General features: G+C 43.3%; 1 protein-coding gene across 4 annotated transcripts in view; it reads left to right on the top strand.

The window, feature by feature from the left end:
- Positions 1-25353, top strand: part of RNF216 (ring finger protein 216) — an 853926-nt gene that overhangs the window by 382843 nt on the left and 445730 nt on the right. The gene's annotated exons all lie outside the window — the stretch shown is intronic.

Below are 25353 nucleotides of genomic sequence, written 5' to 3'. Positions count from 1 at the left end.
CGCCTCCCCAACTACTGTAGAGGTTCCAAAGCAACCTCTTCTGACACCTCCACCTCGTACCAACGCAATGAGTGTCAACATACCCCCACTCTGGGTTATTTCAGAGGGTTCTATAGAGGTAACAATTCCAGAGGTAGAGGAAAGGGTGCTTACCCACAGGAGCTACACCCCCCCCCCCCAACAAACTGACTTCCCACTGTTACCTCCCGACCACATAACACCAGTCTGAGGTCACTTACACCATTTCCTACCCCCATGGCAACCATTATATCAGACCTGTGGGTGTTTGACATTATCCAACTTGGCTATTGTCTGGCAGAAGGGGGATGGGGGCACACTGCTTCACCTCCCAGCATGGTTCATCCCTTAGCATTATGGTAAATGCTTTTCACTTTAAACCTTACTTGAGTTTTTGCTGAAGTCTTTAACCAAAGTTGGTGCAGGTTAGGCTATTGTCCGGAGCTCATTACCACACCTGCCAACATCCCACTTCTCAAACACAGGCTATCACTGGAACATCAAATACTACTCCAACAGGAAGTCAAAGCTCTCCGCTGCAAAGGAGCTGTAGAGCCTGTCCCTGTACATCACCAGGGTACAGGAATGTACTCGCTATATTTCCTTATACTAGGGTGAACAGGCGTCCTGGATTTGCCCGAACCGTCTGCTGGAAGAGCCAGATCTTGAGGTGTTTCCTGAAGGTGAGATGGTCCTGGGTCAATCGTAGGTGGGTGGGAAGGGAGTTCCATGTCTTGGCAGCCAGGTAGGAGAATGATCTTCCTCCGGTGGTGGCTCTGCATATCCGCGGTATGCTGGCGAGGGCGAGGCTGGCGGAGCGGAGCTGGCGGGTTGGAGTGTGGAAATTGAGGCGGCTGTTGAGGTATTCGGGCTCGTGTTGGTGAGCGCTTTGTGTGCGTGGGTGAGGAGCCTGAAGGTGATCCTTTTGCTGACTGGAAGACAGTGCAGGCCTCTCAGGTGGGCAGATATGTGGCTGTGGCGAGGGATTTAGAGGACGAGTCGTGCGGATGCATTCTGTACGCGCTGGAGCCTTTTCTGGAGTTTGGCTGTGGTTCCTGCGTAGAGGGCGTTCCCGTAGTCCAGTCGGCTGGTCACGAGGGCCTGGGTGACGGTCTTTCTGGTCTCAGTGGGGATCCACCGGAAGATATTTCGGAGCATGCGCAGGGTGTTGAAGCATGAGGATAAGATGGCGTTGACTTGCTTGGTCATCGTGAGGGAGGAGTCCAGGATGAATCCTAGGTTTTAAGAGTAATTCCATCACGGGTTTCACCTGCACCCTTCTTGAATCTTAACATTGTTCTTACACAACTTTTGGGCCCTCCATTTGAGCACCTTCATATCTAGTCCCTTTAATTTCCATCTTGGAAGGTGGCATTTTTAATTGCTATTACCTCACTTAGCCGTGTAAGTGAGCTCCAGGAATTAACCTTGGAAGAACCTTTCTTCCAGCTTCACAGAGACAGGGTTGTCCTCCGCACCAATCCAATATTCCTTCCAAAGGTAGTCTCTCATTTCCACCTCAAGCAATCAATTTAGTTACCATTCTATTCCCTCATCTAGATTCCGTTGCAGAGAGAACTCTTCATACATTAGATTTCAAACAAGCTCTCGTGTACTACATTGATGAGATTAAAACTTTTAAAAATACTAAACGAATGTTTGTTGCTTTCTCACCACCTCATAAAGGAAAGACTATATCCAAATCAGGCATTGCCAGATGGATAGTTAAGTGCATTCAAACCTATTACGCTAAAGCCAAAAGAGCTCTACTTACTCTTAGTGCACACACTACTTGAAAGAAGGAAGCATTTATGGCTTTCCTAGCAAACCTTCTAATAGCTAACCTACGCACAGCAGCTACATGGTCTAAGCCATGCACTTTCACTAAGCATTATTGCGTGGATGTTCTAGCACACCGACAAGCTAATGTGGGTCAGGAAGTGCTATGTACACTTTTCCAAACAACTGCAACTCCCACAGGTTAACCACTGTTTCTGAGGAGGACTGATTTGCAGTCTGTGCAAAGCATATGTATCTACAGCCACATATGCCTTGAACAAAATATCTTACTTACCGTGTAAGCATTTGTTTGTGGCATGTAGTGCTGTAGATTCACATGCACCCACCCTCCTCGGTTTACACCTGTGATCATAGTTTCTTTCCTTTTTTTATATGCATTGAAATCTCTTTACTAATCACTTTCACACTCCATTCTCACCGGCCTGCGGGAATACAATCTATGGGGTTGATGCCCATGCGCATTATCACTAAGAAGTGGAGTCTCTCTCCCTTGTTACTCGAAAGACTTCTTCAAAGAAAAACAACTTGCGCACATCCGAACTCCGCACTAGCTGGCAGGAGTATACAAAGCATGTGAATCTACAGGACTACATGCCACAAACTGATGCTTAAAGGGTAAGTAACCTATTTTTATTTGTGCTATTCATGTTGCTCATTCTATACAAATTTGTTAATAAAAGTATAATGAGTGAATCAGGTCAAATGAAAATCCAGACATTGGAATTAGCATCCACTGTGTAGTTGAAGTGCCTAAGGTAGATTATCGGTTGCCTTTTTTTGCACGTTCTCCAACGTTACAGGGCTATAGCTTATTTACAAATCTATCTGTGCCTTTGGTGATAATTTAGTGTTTTTCTCACCCTATAGCATTATGAGCTTCTTCAGGGCAGTGAATAGTTATTTGACGGTTCTAAGAGCCATTTGTAATAAACATAGCACGTTGCAATTTATATAGTATCAGTATCCTGCTTTCAGTGTGTTCTGTAAGCAGTCTTATCGGGGCACGCCCACGCAGTAGATGAGCGAGGGGTCCTGACTGGAGGCTACTTGAACCTGGTCCTGAACACTGACATGGACAGATCAGCACAAAGACACAATCAAACCGGGGCGTTGTCTGGGGGTGGGATAGAATGGATCAGTGACTTGGGATTGCATGACTTTTGGAGAGAGTCCCATCCGAACACATGCAATTACACCTTCTACTCTCACACACACAATATGTATGCCAGACTTGACTACCTCCTAGGCACAAGCGACATTAGGCACTTTCTTATCAAACCTGAGATCCTTCCAATTTCGCTCTCTGATCATTCAGCTGTTACCCTCACGCTCTCGACCTCGGGAGAGGCACAGTCACGTTGACACTGGAGACTACATGACATGCTTCTAAACTGCCCTACGGTAATTTCCGAATCCAAAATGCTAGAACTACTTTTCTCGCTCTGAACGATAGACATGAGGTTACTATCGCAACACTTAGGAAAGCTCTTATTGCAGTTATCAGAGGGGAGTTAATAGCTATATCAGCGACTGACAGCAAGCTGCGAAAACAAATAAGAGTTGACCCCTCAACACAGATTACAGAGCTGGAGCGCGTCCACCAATGAACCGGCGCGCCAAGGATTTGGCCCCAATTGACAGCACTTTGCTCACAGCTCACCACTCTAGACTTGGATCGTGCGGAATATGTGGTGCTCCATCTCCGCCACTCCTGCTATGTGGTGGGTGACAAATGCGGACATCTCCTTGCCAACAAACTCTGCGCACAAAGGGCCCATCAAGAAAGACTCTGACATAGCTGATGCCTTTGGGGGGTTTTACAAGCACCTATACAAGGACCAACCTCTCGACCCAGTAGCCAGTGATACCTATCTCCGGACAGCACACACATCGTGGCTCACACCCGATCAAACAGAGGCCTTAGACGAAGATATACGGCGGAAAGAAGTAATCTCTGCCGTCTTGTCTCCCAACTTAAGAAGGCAAAAGCGTTGGAGCCAGATGGATTCTCTTTAATTTTCTACAAAACATTTTGTCCAGCTCTTGCCCCCATCCTTGCTACAATATTCAACACCTTTGCTACTCCCGGTGGGATACCTTCCACTATGCTCATGGCATCGATCATTGTAATACCCAAACCTGGCAAAGACAAACAGTATGGATCATACTGCCCGATCTCGCTGCTAAACATGGACCTTAAATTGTACGCAGGCATACTAGCGAATCGACTAAATTCCCATATGCCCTCGTTTATTGACCCTGACCAGGCCGGATTCATCCCCCAGAGGCAGGCTATCTTAAAGAAAGCCTCCTGAGTTCAAAGCGCGCTCATGCTGTTAACAATGGACGTAGAAAATGCCTTTGATAGAGTGCACTGGCCATTCCTAGAACGGGTCCTCATCCACTTTGGTCTAGCTGAGAAATTTAGAACGTGTATCCTAAACTGTTACCGCTCACCCACGGCGACCGGCACACCTGTGCCCCCTTTATAATCAATAGAGGTACACGCCAGGGGTGACCTCTATCGCCGTTGTTGTTTGCTCCATAGATGGAGCCATTGGCCTAGAAGATCCGGGATAACCCCCAGAGCACCTGGGCATTATTTAGGGGTGAACAACACACCGTCAGCCTCTTAGCAGACGATGTGCTCATGGCACTAGACCACCCAACCAGCACCCTACCGGCATTCCTGAACGAAATACACGACTTCAGACAGGCCTCAGGAATTCGGGTCAATGCAGAAAAGTAGCAGGCCCTAAACCTTTCCCTACCGCCAGAGCTGGAGGGAATCCTTAAAACACAATACCCCCTCCAGGGGTTAGACACTTCCCTCCCATACCTGGGGATTAAGCTAGCTCCCACGCTCCTACTGACTTCCTCAATAAACCATCAATCCCTACTCAGCCAAGCTAGGAATGACATGAGCCGTTTTAGAGGTCTGCAAATATCCTGGCTGGGCAGAATCACAGCAGTAAAAATTACCATCCTACCCCGGACGCTCTACTTATTCCATACCCTCTCGCTGGCTCTGCCAAAGGTAATGCTCTCCAAACTACAATCGGAGATAATGCAATGTATCTGGTTGGGGAAAACACCCCACATGAGAAAAGAGCTCCGTTACCTCCCGTCCTGGCTGGGGGGGTGTCTGGGCATACCCAACTTGCTCTCCTACTGTAGGGCTGCCCAAATGAGATATCTAGTAGAATGGTACCAACCGGAATTAGATAAGGATTGGCTTTTTCAGGGCAGGGCATTGGCAGGTATATCCTAGTGGAAGGTCCCCTTTCTTCCTCTGGCACAGAGACCTCCAAACCTGTACCAGTCACGCGAGCAACAATGGAGGCTTGGGTTCAAACTAGCACTAGATGTGGCCTAACAACCTTTCCCTCCCCCATCATGCTGCTGTTCCATAACCCAGATTTTACACCGGGCTTGACCCAAGCACCTTCGCATCATGGAGACGGACAGTGTGCTGCTCAATGTGCCATGTTTGAGGAGAAGGGGATCCTCCCATTCCACCAACTCCGCGCGGACTTAAATATCCCAGAGTCCGAAAGACTCCCCTACTTGCAACTATGCCATTGCTTACTATATCACAATAACAAGCCCAATGTGCACAGACACCTTACACCATATGTGAAGTGGCTGACTCTGCTCACATGAGACCTATACTCTCTTTTGATACAACATAACAAAAACCTGTGCAAAGCACGACAACAAAGGTGGGAACGCGACCTGGGTAGACCGTTGCGAGATCAGGATTGGACAGATATCTACTACAGAGCTAGATACACAGCATGCAACATATCTCTTACTGAAACCCTAACCAAGGTAGCTACGCACTGGTATTACACTCCTTCTCATCTCCACAAAATGAACCCCCACCGTGGAGCTGACTGTTGGAGATGATGAGGGGCACTTGGCTCCTTGGTGCATATCCTTTGGGATTGCCCCCTGTTCCAGGCCTAGTGGACACAGATACTTCACTAAATAGATCCACACCTCCACACGCAGATCCCGAGATTCCCTGCTTACACCTTGCTGGGCCTCCCCGACCCCCTCATATCTAGATGTGGCAGACAAATAGGCCTTGCCTTAGGAGCTGCAACCTAGAACATACTCTTGCCCTGGGGTACAACACAAACGCCCACTTATCGGGGATGGTTGCATCGTCTATGGCATATCCTGTGAATGGAGAGAATCTCCCTTACGCTTGCATGTCAGGGCGCCTCCTTTGGGAAACTATGGGGGTCCCTCCATGTCGATGCTTACTCAAGAATTTCGCAAATAGACATGCCCAAAATATCTACGCCTCCTGCTCTTGACGAGATGGAGGGAGGCCTCAGCTGTGATACAATCTTTTAATGTGGATTACTATCTTAGAACAACACAAATCAGAAGTTAAGGTGGGCGGGTGGTACTTATGTTGGGAATGTATCATTGCCTTAGTTTTATATGTTTTATTTTTAAGGAAATGTGATGTTGCAAACTTGCCTTTGGGTTTCATCCCTGGTGAATGTCACAATTATAATATGCTCATTAGTACATCACGGCAAATGTTCATAAAGAAATTTGAACTTAAACAGTCTTATGTGCCAATCAAAACAAGTTTACTGGAGTTTTAACGCTATGGAATAAAAACCTGAACCTGCCATGTAGCTTTTTGTGTACATGTACTGGGTTTACATAATCGCGAAGCTGGAGGTAGCACCAGAAGTAATTAAGGAAATCCCACCATCAGAGTTTGTCACTTTGTCACCAAGCTCTCTAGTATTAAACAATATCACAATTCAATCCATGCTTACAGGGCACCCTTCCAACAATACCTCTGAGCAGATAGTTTGACCTTAAAGACCACTTAAACAAAAACTCTTTGATATTGCCTCTTTTCCATTAGATTATCTCCTCCATACTGGTTGAGTGAGCCATCACCTCTGAGCCACAAAGCAATCTTCGCCTCTAGCTCACATATAAATAAAGTGTGTATTTCCAAGTCAGTGACTGAGTAAACACTAATTTCTTTACTCCACCTTTACCCTTGTTAGTTGAGCCTATGAAATTAGATTACTGTATAATATGGGCTCCTTTTCATGACCATTCCTGACTGGTATTTACCACTGCCAGGGGCCGACTCTCCCAGCACAAGCTTGGCTGGATGAGGTGAAGGAAACTTTTCACAGCCACTGTTGTGATCTAGTTGGACATGATAATGGTTTGGCTGCTACCCGTAATGATGGGTTCCTGTGAGATACTGATTGCTGTGATGAAGGCGGCTGATCAGGGCACCCACTATCTTGCAGTATGACTTCAATGACTGATCATGATTTGCACCATGCCCTGCCTGCCTCTCACTGCTGCCCCATCAGGAGGCACCAAAACCCCAAGCCCACAGCATATCCCTGAGACAGTTTGTGTACCAACCTTTCTATTTTAGGTAGTCAGGAATAGCAATAGAAATGTCAAAAAGAAAAGTGATTAGGGATTTGTTTTGAAATAAATAAAATAACAGAGTGTAGTAAGCATTTGGAAATGTTTAAGGTGCATCTTTGAGGCACTTTATTTGCTAAAAGCATTGGCTGTTAAAAAAAAAATGGAGTAAAGAGATCTAGATTCAAGGGACTAATTTCCCAAGAAACCTAACCTCCGAATGTGTTAAGGAATTAAGTCTAGCCTGAGCTAAGGTTTTAAAAATAATGTTCAAATGAGACACTGAATGAGAAACTATATATCAGAAAACATTTGAAGATGATGAAATCAAGGCAATTGGCAAATCTGGTCACACGATTTACTAACCCTGAAAATGGTATACCGGAAACTCCCCCTGACATAATTGACAGGGGGGAGGGTATTACAGTTCTAAGAAGATCCCAAATCTATATGTAGAAAATTTGCCCCCTCCAGGTTTGCTGTCAAAAAAATAAATTTGTAAATCACTTTGAAAAATCTTGAAGAACAGGAGTCTTTAAATAAACACATTTCTGAGAACAAGATGTGAGACGCTACAGGATCCCCTCCAACTTCTAAGGCCTTTGGTGGAGGATGCCCTCTATTACTATACAAAAAATGATATCCGCCAATCAATCAAAAGACGGAAGCTGGTAGTTCAGTAGTACTGATGGCAGCATGAGCTAGAGCAATCCTCTTTTGATCTGCCCTAATTATAGCTAATTTAGCTCGCTCACTCATTAGGAATGTATCACCTACCCTGTGTATAAAAACCATATGACGGTCATCTTTAGTAACAGTATATTAATATTTAGAAGGAAAACCATCAGGTGGTTTTATACTTTCAAGGCTGCTTGTTTATTATGGATACTTCTACCTGCAGATTCCTCACCTTTTGAATATCCCAGGCATCAGTCTGGGTCCTGAAACATTTCGTTTGGAGAAAGAGGCAGAGGAAGACAGTATGCTGTTCCTTTTCCTACCGCCTCTTCATAGTATTCCAATTCCTCAGTCATTTCACTCGTGCAAGCCTAGTTCCTTCTTGCCCAAACACTTAGCCCGTTGGAGGACTGGTGTTTGCCTTTTCACAAGTATGGAAGACAATTACTTCAGAACTTTGGATTTTACAGATTGTGGAAAGGATGTATGCCCTACCGTTCCAAACATCACTACCTCCGATTCCTCCTTGACCACAGATACTCCCACATGACTTCCACCTGCCATTCATCCTTGATCGAAGATGCTCCCTCATGACTTCCTTTAACAAGAGTTTCGGTCCTTACTTAAGGGCATGCTGCAGTTGGTCCCAAAGCAGAAGGAGCGTCATTGATGTTATTCTCTATACTACTTGATCCATTTGGCTTGACTTCGGCATCTTGAGTCTTCAAAAGGTGAAGGCGGTGGCTACAGTGCATCTCAGATAGGCAGGAATACAGATTTTCCCTTACCAGGATGACTGCCTCATGAAAACCAATTTTCCAGAAATGACACAGCGCCAGCCATGCTGCCGGTTCTCTTAGCAAACCCCTTCGATCTCCTGACGGCAGACTGACTTATACCAGAGAACAACTACTGTCTCTCGGTAAGCGACGTGAAGATTACATTCCTCCCAGGAGAAATTTAAATGGGGAGAATACATTACCCGATGGGTCTACATAGTCCACTCCTCTGAAATATGGCCAGCCTAATGCAAGGTCCCCGGTCAAACACTCAAACAAGATTAATCTATTGTTGGTAAGCAAAACCCTAGAAATACTGTTTATCACAGAAACATGAACCACTCCCGACTCCGCCATTCGCCTTGGTTTGGCGTGCCCCTCAGGTTACAATATTCTTCACAAGCTATGTACCATAAAAAGAGGTGGGGGGGTAGGAATTATTTTTAAGGAAATTTGGAATTTAGTGTCCCTAACCCTTGACAAGCTCCCTGGCCCTGATAATATGGACTTCTCTCTGTAATCGGAGAAAGGTTGTGTGATGTATTCCTATAGGTTCTGAATCGATCCCCCTATTCCTGACCCTATTCTGGTTAAACAAACCAACAAGTTAACTAGCAGTCAGCCCATGAGGCAGAAAACCCCCATGATGCAGATACCGTTATCTGACGCAGTCACACTACGGCACAGGAACGTGTTCTCTGATTAGGTCATAACGCTTGGGATCTAATTAGACAAGCGATATTCCTCCAGCCCCTGATAAGGCATACGGAGTTCTCATAACAAATCAAACCTATGACAACCTGGGCAAAACCCTGCGGCCATTGTTTTGATTTCACCGAGAACTTCAGCAAAAGAATGTGCTAACGAGCAAGTCGTATGACATCCTTATTGACGTATCTATGTACATCCTTACGTCAATCTCGGCACCTTAAAGGTATAAATATTACCGATATTGCCCTATGCAAACACACGCGGTGGTGACGAGACGGAGCAGCCATACTTGCCGAAGCGAAGAGCAGAGCAGACCCCGCTGGCACAGCCCCGCCTTCCTGACGCGCTGAGAACGAGACGCGCTGCTTTCTCCTGCCGAGAAATCCAGCACCGGCGCTTCCGGGTAGCCCTCGCAGGCTGCCTGGAATATCGAGACCAGAGAGAGAGATACCATCCCTCATTCAACCTAGATTCCAGGTACAGAACTGAATAACCCCTCACAGAGAATTCTTTAGTTATTCACTTGGCAAAAACAAACTTAACTTAAACTGTAACTTTCTATTCCCGCCCACGTATTAGGCTTAGGTCAGGTACACGGGGTAGGCGTATTTTGAAACACCAGTTGAGTACGTTTAATCAAATGTATATGTGTATGTAATATATTTTATTCATTTTAAAACATCTTATGGCTTAGAAACCATATCAATGTTTTTACAGTATTATTTCATACTATTGCTTTTAATATATGCACTTTACTTAGCTATAAGTATTGCAATAATATCGATCCATTTCTCTTGTATGAGAAAAGAGACTGATCAATAAATAACACCTTTTTATTGAACACGCCCGTCTCTTCCTTTTCTCTACATTCTGATGAGACTAAGAATGCACGTACTGACTGAGTAAAATAAATTGCCTTTTGTTCACACGACTCTCGAGATACACTCTTGATTAGGGGAGAGCAAAGTTGTCATGTTCTATGGTTGTCAGAAACTAAATCCCTTCTTGTCTAATCAGGGAAGTTAATTCCTTCCTGAACATTCGAGAAAGTTTCTAGTGAACTCTGAGCTAGCTGGCAAACCCAAAACTTTAAGTCTAATATCGACAGCAGTAGACCTAGTTAACGTCTGGTCTAGGCCTTTACTATTGAAGGTATTATTCCAATGCGCAGAGCCTATTGGGATAATAGGAACTACACTACATGGCGCCCAACGCGTTTGGAAAGGGCGATAAAACTAACGTAAGACATTTAAAGTAACTCAGTCGTGCTTTCTCACTCAGACCCCTTTCTCCCATAATACTCCAAAGACGTCTGGAGTGGGTAAAAGGTTATATCCGCCAGACCTCGCAGGAGGGAACTCCTATGTATGGTTCTTGGTATAGTCAACGTTGAAGGATACACTGTTCCAAAATATTGTGCATCTAATCTTTGTTTCCATAAGAAACCTGATCTGCAAACAAAAGAAATAACCATCCTGTCAGTAAAATGGTAGACTGTGATGAAGAAAGAGAGACAGTTAGATTAGCAACTGAACTCGCGGCAGCGGATGCTACCATGCAAGAAGCAGACCCGGATATAATACTCATCCCGGTCATCAAAAGGAAATCTATAACTTTAAAACTTATAGAAAATGGACTGACACCTAGAGGTGGTACAGTCATATTCGTAATTGAGGCACACGAATATCGGCAGACAGAGGTATACTATTCATGGATAAACTTTCCAGCAGCAAATCCTGTAACAAAGTACTTCCACTATTACAAAATAGAGGAACCTCCTGAAACGTACACTCCTTTCGAGGAGGTGGAAGTACCACTCAAATTTCAAGAGCATTTGCTCTTATTTGATGGCGCCCTAAAACATAACAATCACATCACCAGGCTCGGTCCTTTACGTAGACCAGGAGCAACGTGGCCGGTCCTAGCCGGATACACACCACATCCAGACATCGACGGGATGTCTGCAGCTAACCTGTTAACACAGCTAAAACAATTAATAAAAATACATAGACAATTAGTCCAGTATGTGATGCGGACTTCAACAATTCAGCCAGCGATTAAACTCCCACAGCTGACCCCTCACCAGGGGAACACAAATAAAATTACACCACAGAACATCCAGTCCTGCCTAGGTAAAGTACCGGCTAAACGGGACACAAATACCATTCTGGCTAGCGCAGAAAATCACCCAAATAGAGGCGGTGTTTCCAGACACCACCCCGCTAGAAAAGCACAGGATTCTGACTATCTGTCTTCCAATGGGAATCGCACCACACATTGAGGACTGTGACACTTGGGGTACAGTCTTTGCTTCCATCTACACAAAAACGCACGGTGTTCCATCCATTTCGGTAATACCAGATGTGCTAAAACAAATTCAAGATGAATACGGTCCAGAACCCGCTTTAACTCTTGGTATGAAATTACTAAAAGACTTCAAGCAGGTCTCGGCTATATTATTAGCCAACATAAAGGGAGAAGCAGCAAACGTGGCGATCCGCCAGAGGTTAAAGGAAACAGATATAGCAGACCAACCAGCTGAAATTGCCAGAATCATAGAAAAATCCTATGAGGAACTAGGTAGAGATAGTTTAGGTGGAATACCAGTAAAACCACAACTGATTGAAAGTCCTGAAAAAATATTTTTTAATAATAATTCAACATCACAGAAAAAGAGCTGGGATGGAAACAAACAATCCAATCCCAAAGAAAAGAAATTCCAGTCCAGAGGCAGGTCTCCTAGGCGAAGAGAGAAATCTCCGAACCAAAGACACAGGTCACCCCAGAGTGACCCCTCTGGGAAAAGATATAACCTTAGAAACCGGGATAATATAAAAAAGCCTGATAGATATCAAGACATTGATACACGTCCCTCTCAATCTTTTCAGACTTCCTCGCAGAAATCGGAAAGAAGAGGACGATCAGAACAAAGAGAAGAGCACGCCAAGTCCAAAGACAAGGAACCTGCTCAGCTAAAAAAGAAATTACAATTTCCAAAGAAGAAGGTAGCCACCATTAAAATAGTTAACAATGCCGAGAATTCTGAGGACACAACTGAAAAATGGGGAATGGGCTCAGACAATGCTAGACAGCGCAGCAGAAGTGAGCATAGCTCGCAAAGTCCTTATGAATCATCTGGAGACAGTGGACACGAATGAATACCTTCAAGTGGAAACTGCGGACACCAGAGTTAGCAAACCTCACAAAATATACGAAATAACATTGCGTATAGAGGGGGATAAGACTAGAAAAATAAGGGGACTATTTTGGGATAATCTCTCCAAGGGCTATGATATCCTTCTAGCTGAAAAAGACTGGCCACCAGAGTTTGTCAGGGATTGCCCTCATGGCGAAGAAGTAATTATGCCTGCCTTCTCAAATCATATCCCAATTCATAAAAAATATACACTTGCTAGAAAGTGGGCAGTGGCTCTAGCTCCTGCTTTATATAAAAATCACGTGGGATGGGATGAGGACTCTCCTCCTCACAAAATCCAGTTAAAATCACAACCTACTGCACAAAGGCAGTACCCAATTAAGCAAGAAGCTAAAAAACAGGTAAAAGAAATACTAGATCAGCTAGAATACCAGGGGGTGATTGAAACTTGCACCTCACAAATGAACAACCCTTTGTTTCCGGTCTCCAAACCAGACAGTTCATATCGTCTAGTTTTGGATTACCGACACCTTAACACATGTTGCAAAACTTTTGCAGTGCAAAATTCGCATAGTGCTGCGCTAATGAATAACATAGTGCGCAAAAAATACAAAACAACCTTAGACATCTCTAATGGATTCTTTTGTCAAAACATAGCACCAGAGAGCAGATATTTGTCTGCGTTCTCAATAAATGGCACTCAAAAACAATTCTGTCGGTTAGCCCAGGGGTACAAGAACAGCCCGGGAGTATTCTCAGCGAGAGTAACAGAATTACTACAAATATATGATGATGAAGCATTATCTTATGTCGACGACATTTACTTAACAGATGATGACTTGGAGACTCACTTGAAGAGAGTGAACACCATAATACTTGGGTTCGCAGCAGAGGGTTACAAATTCAACTTTAAAAAATCCAGAATTGCCCATCTGACAGTCCTGTTCTTAGGATATGAATTATCAAGTGAAGGCAAAAGCCTGGCTGACAATTTCCTAGAGAAATGTGCCGTAATCCAAGCACCTAGAACACTAAAAAACCTACAGTCGATTCTAGGCTTCCTAAATTTCGGAAGAACATACATTGCAAATTACGCAGAAAGGGTCAAACCCCTTTATGATCTGATAAAACCAGATTTTAAAAGATCCAATTGGACTCAAAAACACAGAGATTTTGAGATCCTTACAAACAGACATGCTAATTAAAACAAAGTTAGAAACACGTGATAACACACGCAATCTTGTGATTCGAGTCATCCCAGGGAGATGCGGATTCACATACCTGACCTCTAATGAGGGAGAAAAGGTACCAATTGCATTCAAATCACACTTGTACACTAAGGCTGAAATGAAATTTAGCCCTACGGAAAAAATTCTAACTGCAACACAGACAGCTATAGCAAAAGAACGAGCCCTGGCACAAGGTAAACGAATAATAATCGTGACACCGATACCAGCCCTAGAGGCGGTAACAAAGGCAAGCATTCCAAATGCTAAAGCGCTCCATCCTAGATGGATACAATGGGCTAATTCTCTTGCTGCAACGGACGTGGCATACGAATTTGATCCTAACTTAAAAACACAAGAATTTCTCCAATATGAATTTGAATGTCCTCCGCCGACCGAAATTCTGCCTCTAGATCATTACGGCTGTATAATATATACAGACGGATCAGCACAACCCGCAGTCGGGGGTAAACAAGCTTATAGTGCTGCGTGCGCGATTGTTAAAGGTCGCTGGCACGAAGGGAAATTTAAACCAACCCTCACTAAAACGCAATCTCTAGGAGATTGCACAGATCAGCGAGCTGAACTACTGGCATTCAAGATGGCGCTTGAAAATACCGATCGAGAATTCCCCACGCTCATAGTGTGCGATTCGTATTATTGCGTTCAGTCTTATAATGAATACTTGCAGATCTGGCTATAAAATGGTTTTAAGGATGCAAAAGGAGGCACAATCAAGCATAAAATGCTCTGGGAACAAGTAGTTCTTTTACAAAAAGAACTACCAAAGACTCGCGTGATATACACACACTGAGTCATCAACGTGATGGCGTTCACGTTGCAGGGAATTCATTGGCTGATGAGGCCGCGAAGGCAGCTGTGCAAACGGCTTCCGTAGCTGCCATCACCCGGTCAAAAACAAAAATACAGCGGAATATTACAAGCTGTCAGCGCTTCAGAAAAGGATTCGATAGAAACACTCCCGAAAGGCTTTCCAGTAAAATACTCATACATAACTGATGCAAACAATGTTCCTTTTGCTCGAATCCCTGGAGTGGGGGATAGGGCAATTCCAAACATGGAACATAGGTTAGGACTAATAATAGCGGCACACGAAGGGCTTGCTTCTATCCATGCTGGCGTCTCAGCCACAGTATCATTATTAAAACAGAGATACTGGTGGCCACAAATGAGAAGACAAACAAAGAACTATGTTCTAGAATGTGAAATTTGTCAAAAAATGAAAGTATCAACGGTGAGACGTCCAGCTCAGACGCCCCTTCTAATCTCGGATAAACCATTAGCCTGTGTTTATCTAGATCACTGCGGTCCCTTACAAAGGGACGGTAACTATAAATATATCTTGGTCGCAGTGGATTCATGCACGAGATTCATATGGATGTGGCCCCAGCGAACGGCTGACGCCAGAACTGTTATAAAAGATTTGCGAGTCTTTATCGGCACATACGCAATTGGCATGCTGCATTCGGACCACGGTCCTGCTTTTAGCTCTAGAGATTATAAGGAGGCCATGGTCAGCATGGGCGTGACATTGCGGTACTCTTGTCCATTTCACCCTGAGGGGAACGGAATTGTTGAAAGAAAAAACCGTGACATAAAGCAATCTATAACGGCAAAGGTATTAGGTTCGGGAGCTGGGTGTGTCAAACATCTAATAAGTGTCCAACGTAGTCTAAATAACTTGCCAAGAAATTCTCTGAAGGGATTCAGTGTGTACGAATTATTATTTGGAACTAGGATGTTGATCTCTGACATTGATAGTCAGACTTCAGTGGTGAAAGAAAAAAGCTTTGATATCAAAGACCGTTTGGCTATTTTGCAGGACTTAAACAAAACAAGAAAAGACCTGAGCAACATAAAGTTGAAACAACAGCCAACAACCACTGAAGAACCACCACCTGTCCCAGCAAGACCTGTCTGGATTCCAAAAGTCGGGGATCTAGTCAGGGAAAAGATCGCGGTAAAGAAGGAATTTGGGCCTTCTTACAGAAAAGCAGTTCCTGTCTTGTCTATCAACGGGACAAGATCAGTTGTACTACCGCCACTTGCTGGTAAAAAGGAGAACCGAGTTGTATCCATCGACCTGGTAAAACCACAATCATGTGGCCGATAACAAACAGTAGGCCAAGTGGACTCCCAATAAGTAGCCGAACACCAAGGTTTGCTACCAGTACAGAGGTCCTAACGAAGAGGCTCATCACATTCGAAACGCCTACAGAAGAACAACAAGGACTATGCAACAATGCAATAGAACTCAGACCTCTGAAAACCCAAATAAAAACATTTAGCAGAGACACACCAATCTATAATGAAGTACCAAGCGAAAATGCAAGAAACAGTAATCCAGAAACAATTGGAACAATTGACAGAACTGCATTCGGCTACTTCATAAACTTCGATGATTCCTCTGAAGGCTTCAGTGAATCAAAGACACAGCCATCATCAAAAACCTTTAAAGATAAAGCAAAATAACTTTTGAATCAACTAAAAGAAACATATCTGATTTCTCCATGGATCGAATTTTGGGTGGGTTTTGGTGCATTTATCCTCATACTTTGGCTCATCATGGTACTTACTTTGGGACGCTTCATTGAGGGAAAATATGCTAAAATGGACACAGCAAGTCAGAAAATCAACTTGATCCTCAAACCACACACATCTTCACACGTCGAGAAAAGAGAACTTTCTTCAGTCAACTTCACAGCCAATCCGATACCGGGTGGGGTAGCCTGGGACAACACTGACTATGAAATTTATGGTCCGGTCGAAATCCTGAAATATCCACACCAAATTAAGATCTCATTGAGTGACTTTGCAAAACCAAGCTCATTTGCTGATGATTGGGACTTCGAAAGCATTAATAATATGATGTCTGACTTAGTAATGTCTGCTAAATTTACCAAACATGATTATTTGCAGGGTTCTACAAATTATGATAGTATGTACTGTTATAACCACTATGGTAACCATTTTTTACATAGATCTGCACAACCTAGAAATGTTTAAAATTATAATCAATGGGAACATTGTGCAACCCCTCCAAAAGGAAGCTCAAGAACCTTCTATGACAAATATTCATACTTTTCAGGTTTTAACACAAGTAATGCTGAAGCATTTTATTTCAAATTGTCAAACAAGACAGGAACTAAGACCATGATAACAAACACAAAATTGATATATTCAGACTCATTCTTTGAAAAAATGAATACTTTTGGTTTTGATTATTGGGACAAAAATGTTGAATTGAAAAGTGTTTGGGGTACAAAAGAATGGCAAGTACAGGGTATAGAATCTTTGTTTAGAGCCTGCATGATCCCAGAACAAATGATATTTTTAAATGACACTGTTCAACAAACTACCTGTCTTGGCCTAGCCAAAATCAAAGACTTAAATAAACCGTCTATTCCAAAGCCAACAATGAGCAGCAATAGCTCTATAGATGAAGAGATAGACGTAAATTATGTATTAAACCAAAACAGAACACATCCAGATTGGAAACAGTGGTTGATCTGGCCCACAGATACTAATAACTGTCAAGACAGATTCCTGAACAAAACACAGGGGTTCAAAATGACCAGGCCAGACCCTAGATATCCTCAAAGACATCACCCAGGGATAATAACCACCTACAGTGTGGGCAAATTATGCCTTCAATGGCTACAAACTTCCACACTGGCAGAAATTAAGCAACACCTAACTTTACTTACTGATGGTGCTGACTTGCGTGATTTCATTATGGGACCGCGCAAACAGCGTCAAAAACGTTTCATAGCAGCCTCTGTATATGCAGCATACAATGAGGCCTGGAAGGTTACTCAAATTGAAACAGCAGAGAGAATACGGGAAATTGACCGTATTAATTTGGAAAAATCACTTTCTGTAGTGGACAATGGGTTAATGACTCTGTCCTCCAGAATTTTTTCTTTGGACAGCATTGTGTCTTCAGCAATCGACATATTATCGCAAGACTTACTGTTGCTACAACACGGTCAGTCTCAATTGCGTTCTATTGTACAACTTGGCTGGACGTTACAAAATCTACGTTCAGGCTATGTGCCTTGGCGTTTAATCAACACAACGTCACTATTCCAAATCTTTAACCTTACTGATAGACAAGTCAGTATGGCACAAAAGGGTGCTGATTATACAATCTTGAGCATTGAAAAACTCGAAAGATTACCAGTGACAATGTCAGAACGACCTGTCAGTGAATGGATAATACATGGGATAATAAATATTCCAATCTCAACCTTCAGGTTTCAATACTGCCAAAAATATATACAGGCTGGCATGTACGAGACATTGGGAAAGGGGTACATTAAAACAACATGGAACCTGCCCTATTCACATGCATGTGTCAGTAATAAAGGACTGAAAGTGTTTCTTAGTGGCAATAATTGTACGATGTCACTAAGCGGCACGCTTCTGTGTAACGGAATTAGTTTGCATGGAGCCTGTGAAGGGAATTCATACAACCTTTCATGTCACCAGCAAGGCGCACCTGCAACAGAGATAGAACCATTCTTTCAAAGACTCTATAATGGGAGTTACATTCTTATTGTAGATCGCAGATGTTGTAGTCTTATGCCCGGGACTCCTTATCTCGTAACTACGACTGCGAAGGTCAAGTGCTGTGGACGCTCATTGTTCCCCAGCTCCTTTCCAGACAGGGAGGCAAGGGCATGGCCCAATTTGAAAATTACTTCTATTCGAATAGATACTTTAAGCAGAATGAAAACAGTGCTTCTTCAGACGCCTACAAAGCTCACGTCATCAAAAGAAACGTATGATCTACAAGTCGCAAGGACGACTGCAGAGATACATTCATTGTTATCAACTAATTCCCCCATACATTTCGCAGAAATCCTGAATGAAATCTTAAATATTTCCGATACCAATGGGGTCTCAAAGGTATTTAAGACAGTATTTTCGATGGCATTAACACCATTCAAAGCCATACTGGGTATTTTTCCAGATTTCGTCCATTCGATTTTTGGCGGACTTCCCCTGATCTTGGGACTAATTGCAGGAATCCTATTCTTAGTCCTTATTTTTCGTTATTGCAACCCATGACACAGACAAAACTCTTGCGACAAGGGAAGAAACAATCCTAGCCATTGGATACCGGGACCGGATATCAAAAATCCTGGGACTCTCCCGGTTTCTATCATTTCGACCAATGTGGCAAAGATGTGTTTTACCTGTATTAAGGTGTCTGCTATGCGGAGAAGAATGCGTGTTAGACACCTGTCTGACGCCACAATCGGATGCGCCAATGGATGCAGAAACATTGTTGAGCCCGATCAAGGTTCACGCTTTGTGCTGCCCTCAAAGGCTACCAATCCTGATGACGGCATTCGTGGAAGCTTCACCACTACGATTAAGGGGTAGTGAAGTTCAAGATGAAAGCAGCATCGATCAGGTACGACCTTCTGTCAGCAATGCGAATCAGAATGTCAATGGAGACAATCATGCGCACGAATGCATGGTTACACCTTTTTCCGAGTTAGTGGAACTTTCCCAGGAAGCTGTTGACAGCTTTTTCGAAAGCCTAAATGATATGATGTTCTCACCAGAGCAGAAATAGACTTTTGGGCAAGCTCGCACACGGCGTTCCCTGAATTCGGCCTTCAACTTTAAAAATAAAGTCACATGAACAATTTTACCTCCAGTTCACGGACAGCAATTTTTCAGCAGCCCCAAAATATTTTTGCATATTTTTCGGGACACTATCTTCTGCTTAAAGTAAGAACTATTCTTAGAGAACTAAGGTTTCTAAATTTTAGATAGCTTATAGACATTAGCTGCCCGCTGGTATGTTCATAAATATTTTATTCTGTGATGGAATGGTCTCAAACTTTTTTTTCTGTATTAAGAGCCATTTCATGTGTAAATTCTCATATACCAAATAGCAATAATGTATACAAATGCGTGATTACTTTGGCATTATTCTACAGCTTGAGTGCATACAATACATATGATTGCAGTTCTTCCGTATATTTGAAAAATTTCAAAATGCATTTATGTATTTATGTATTTTGGGGTGGTAAGGTATACACTATACTCTATAGTATGTTTTACTATGCATAGATTAGTAAATATGTCCATAGTTAGCGTGGAGTGGGTGTGATGTATTCCTATAGGTTCTGAATCGATCCCCCTATTCCTGACCCTATTCTGGTTAAACAAACCAACAAGTTAACTAGCAGTCAGCCCATGAGGCAGAAAACCCCCATGATGCAGATACCGTTATCTGACGCAGTCACACAACGTGTTATCTGATTAGGTCATAACGCTTGCGATCTAATTAGACAAGCGATATTCCTCCAGCCCCTGATAAGGCATACGGAGTTCTCATAACAAATCAAACCTATGACAACCTGGGCAAAACCCTGCGGCCATTGTTTTGATTTCACCGAGAACTTCAGCAAAAGAATGTGCTAACGAGCAAGTCGTATGACATCCTTATTGACGTATCTATGTCCATCCTTACGTCAATCTCGGCACCTTAAAGGTATAAATATTACCGATATTGCCCTATGCAAACACACGCGGTGGTGACGAGACGGAGCAGCCATACTTGCCGAAGCGAAGAGCAGAGCAGACCCCGCTGGCACAGCCCCGCCTTCCTGACGCGCTGAGAACGAGACGCGCTGCTTTCTCCTGCCGAGAAATCCAGCACCGGCGCTTCCGGGTAGCCCTCGCAGGCAGCCTGGAATATCGAGACCAGAGAGGGAGATACCATCCCTCATTCAACCTAGATTCCAGGTACAGAACTGAATAACCCCTCGCAGAGAATTCTTTAGTTATTCACTTGGCAAAAACAAACTTAACTTAAACTGTAACTTTCTATTCCCGCCCACATATTAGGCTTAGGTCAGGTACACGGGGTAGGCGTATTTAGAAACACCAGTTGAGTACGTTTAATCAAATGTATATGTGTATGTAATATATTTTATTCATTTTAAAACATCTTATGGCTTAGAAACCATATCAATGTTTTTACAGTATTTATTTCATACTATTGCTTTTAATGTATGCACTTTACTTAGCTATAAGTATTGCAATAATATCGATCCATTTCTCTTGTATGAGAAAAGAGACTGATCAATAAATAACACCTTTTTATTGAACACGCCCGTCTCTTCCTTTTCTCTACATTCTAATGAGACTAAGAATGCACGTACTGACTGAGTAAAATAAATTGCCTTTTGTTCACACGACTCTCGAGATACATTCTTGATTAGGGGAGAGCAAAGTTGTCATGTTCTATGGTTGTCAGAAACTAAATCCCTTCTTGTCTAATCAGGGAAGTTAATTCCTTCCTGAACATTCGAGAAAGTTTCTAGTGAACTCTGAGCTAGCTGGCAAACCCAAAACTTTAAGTCTAATATCGACAGTAGTAGACCTAGTTAACGTCTGGTCTAGGCCTTTACTATTGAAGGTATTATTCCAATGCGCAGAGCCTATTGGGATAATAGGAACTACACTACAGTTGTGCATTGTCAGGAATCTTATGCTTCCACTCCTCTGGCCTTTCAGCGTCCCGCTTAAACCCCCTAATTAAGCTGATCTCAAATGGGGCATAGGCCCACTCTAACTTCCCAGTCTTAGGGGATTTTAATATGTGGGCAGAAGAGATACCTCTTTCTTCCTCATACAAATAATTTTGCAGCTCCTGCAACATCCTAGGGTTACATCAGATGGTTTCTGGCCCTACCCAATTTAGTTGCCATACCGTGTACCTCATTTTTGCCCCAGAAAAGTTAGTCTTTATCTCAAATACTCTCCCTCTCTGTTAGAATGACTATGCTTTAATATCTTTCCATGTACACGTAAGAACTTAGACCCGCCAAAAAAGTAGAAACCACTTTGGTAATGAACAGGGCATGGCACAAACTAGGCAGATCCTTCCGAAAGGAGTTATCTAATCTGTCCATCCCTTTTACTCAAGATAGATCAGTAGATGAAAATTATATAATCATGGAGGAAAAGATTCTCAAACTACTTGACTCCGAAATCCCACTACAGCTGAGAAAAAGCATACTCGGGCCCTTGGTATAACCCTTCTTTGAAGCAACTAAAGGTAGTATGTAAGCAACGCAAGAGAAAGTGGCACAGATCCCTTTAAGAGGAAGATAAAGCACAGCTAAAATCCTCCCTACATACATATAAGAAAGCTATCTATCAGTTCACCCATAGCAGACCACAATGCTTTTTTTATCCTTACATCACACAACAATGCCAAAAAAGTCTGATATCATGCTTGAGGTGGCTTATCCAGACTGCCTGAAAAGGTACATCACCCTGTCTCAGGAGTTATGTGATAACCTTGCACTGTTTTTTGAGGAAAAGATAATCAACGTTTTGGAGAACATCAGCAGTTCCCCTCATTTTACTAATCCTTCTGTGTCTGGAGCATTTCTGAATAGCTGTTCTATCAATGAGACCCCTCCACATGCTGCTTGCAGTCTATCCGAATTAACCAACTTTTCGGATAGTTCCATACAGTCATGAGAAGTTTGAAACCATCTCAGTCGACTGCTTCTGCTTTTTAGCTAGTTACATATATTCAGGCTCTCCATTGATCCTGTTCCCCCTAGGATTTGAAAAGATTTGATAGAAGAATCCTTCCTGCTGCTCCAACAGATATGTAACCAATCTGTGGATACTGGCAAAATCCTACACATCCGGAAAAAAGCTATTGTTCCCACATTTAAAAAAAAAAAAAAAACCTTCCCTCGACCCAGCTATTCCTGGCAATTATAGTAAAAACCTAGCTCATCACCTGGAACACTATACTTTGCTTGACAAGGAACAGTTTGGCTTCAGATCTGGGCATGGAACTGAATCAGCCATATTCATGGCAATGGATGAACTCTGGATGCTAGTCGATGGCTGATCAGCGATCCTGATTTTATTGGACTTCTTTCGCCTTCGACACAGTAAATCGCAATATTCTTCTAGAAAGACTCCCCATGGTAGGAATAAGATGTACTGCACTGAAATGGATGAACTTCAATTTGTTGGTGTGCTGTCAGGTTGTTGCCTTCCTCCTGATCGCTCTGCCTGCAAGGGTGTTAAACATGGTGTCCCTCGAGGGTCGATCCATATCCCTATATTTTTCAACCTTTATATGAGGTCTTTGGTGACCCTTCTCAAAACCCATTGTATACGATTACTTAACTACGCAGATAACACCCAGCTAATTGGATCACTAGACAGTGACCATCAGCTAGCGATTAAGACCTTTCACAACTGTATGAAGGACATTGTAACTTGGCTAAATGCAAACTCTGAAATTTAATGGAGGCAAAACAGAGCTTCTGTGTTGCTCAGCCAAAAACATTCCCTTAAGTCTCCCAGCCGGTCGAAGCAGCCAAACTGGCTCTAGATAGGCCTAGAAGATCATCCGCATCTGATGCACTAAAGGTGCTTCATTGGCTCCTGGTGAGAAAAAGAATAGCTTTTCAATCCTTATGCATTGTCTTTAAGTCTCTCCAGGGCCTTGGCCCAATTCATTTTCAGAATGGTTTCCAAAATTATACCCCAGGGAGATGCCTTCACTCCTCGTTTGCCAATCTTGTCTGTATTACCATCAACAAGAAGATGGGACAGGGAAGGCATGCCTTCTTAGTGAGGGGCGCCTAACTCTGAAATCATCTTCCTACCCCTCTTATGCACTCAACTGATCTCAAAAGCTTCAGTAAGATACTGAAATCCTAGCTTTTTCCCTGCTGATCTCTACTGCTATCTTTGTTCTTCTAATGCAACTGTTGTTTCCCTGTTCATTTCTCCAGCGCCAGGGTACCTTTTAGGTGACAGTGTGCTCTATAAATGGTATAAATAAATAAAATGGCAGTTTGCCACATGTGGACAACAACACAACAGTTGTTTGATCTTGGCTTTTCTATCAGCAAGACAAATCTCTTCTAGTGCCTTTTCAGCACATCCTGTTCAGAGGGGCTGCCCCATCGAGTCAAGTCTACTCGTCCCAGAGAGTTTAAGATATTCAGGCAATGATTCCAGTGTTTCAGGATGTAGTGATCATTTTAGCCCTGCCGTTCTTATGCTTGTTTAGTCTCCTAACCTCCTGCATTCTGTTGGTCACCCATGAACACTGGCAGATGAGGGCCCTCGGTGATACCCCTGCAGACAGGTATTTCAGCTCAATCTATGAGCCTGTGTCAAGATCTCCAGGGACACCGGAGTGGATCTAGAATGGTGGCATGTGAACAACCACCTTTCTCGGTGAAAGGCATTTTACCCTCGTCCTGCGGCAACAGTGATCATAGATGCCACCACTGTAGGGTGAGGGGCTCATCTGGATTAACTGGTGATCAGAGGTCTCTGGTAGCCATAACATATATTTCACATAAATATGTTAGAAATGTGGGCACTACATCTGGCTCTCAAGCTTTTCCTTTTCTTCACGGTCAGTCAACCCAGATATTGATAGACAACGTAGTACATCAACAAGCAAGGTGGAAAGGGGTGTTGAATCGTCTCTTCAGAGAAGGTTTACAACTCTAGTCCTTGGCTCATAACCATCAGATTTACATACTGGAAAATCATCTGACTGGAGTCCTCAACGTCCGAGTGGACAATCTTAGCCGGTGCTGTCTGGCCAATTACAAGTGGTATCTTCATCCAAGGTTGCCCAAAACATCTTCCAGCTATGGCAGACTGCTCAGATAGAATTATTTTCCACTCGGGAGAATGCCGACTGGTCAAAAATCTGTGCCCTTCAGTATCCGATGCAGGCAGCATTTGGCACTCTTTCTGCTTGCAGAACTCTCTGCTTCTCTACATGTTTCCTCCGATACTCTTGATTCCGCGTATCATGAGGAAGATTTGCCTCAACTGGACCCAAGTAATCCTTTTCTTACAGTTCTCCGTGACTTGTTGGTATCAGTCATGCGCCAGTCTCCTGATGTTGGACTGCTTGTGAAATGTATTCAAAACCTGAGGAATCTGCAGGAAGAAGTATCTATCCGAAGAACAAGTTAACATACCTTTGCTGACACTTTTTCTGGTGGATGCTATGTAGAGTCTGCAGATTCCTCACTGACCCGCCAACCTCCCTGTTGCATGGCTGTATACACTAATAGGACTGCTACTTACTAGTCATATTACTGAAAACTGCACCATTCTATGTAAGATGTTGGTTTTATTCGCTCGCATCAAAGGCGCATTAAATCTGGATGGAAACTGATGTCTGCAGGCCGACAAGGGGGTTTATTCCTCTGTGACATCTCAAAGTACCACTTGCAGTCTGTGCCCCTTTGAGGCATTAGAGACCTATTGAAAAGTTGCCATGTTGCCAGATCCAGACTCGCTCCTGGGATATTCAAAAGGGGAGGAATCTGAAGGTAGATACAGTATCCACCAGAATAAGCGATCCCAAAAATAAGTAATTTGTTGATCGCTATGAAAAAGTCTGCATTTTTCTTAGTTTGCGGTCAGGTTACAGCTTCTGCGCTGTATTTGCTGCCACATCCGCTGCACGGTTCACTTTAGCTCATGTTCCTTCACT

Source organism: Lissotriton helveticus, chromosome 10, assembly GCF_964261635.1.
Source record: "Lissotriton helveticus chromosome 10, aLisHel1.1, whole genome shotgun sequence".
Taxonomy (NCBI): domain Eukaryota; kingdom Metazoa; phylum Chordata; class Amphibia; order Caudata; family Salamandridae; genus Lissotriton; species Lissotriton helveticus.
This window is presented reverse-complemented; position numbering and strand designations above follow the sequence as displayed.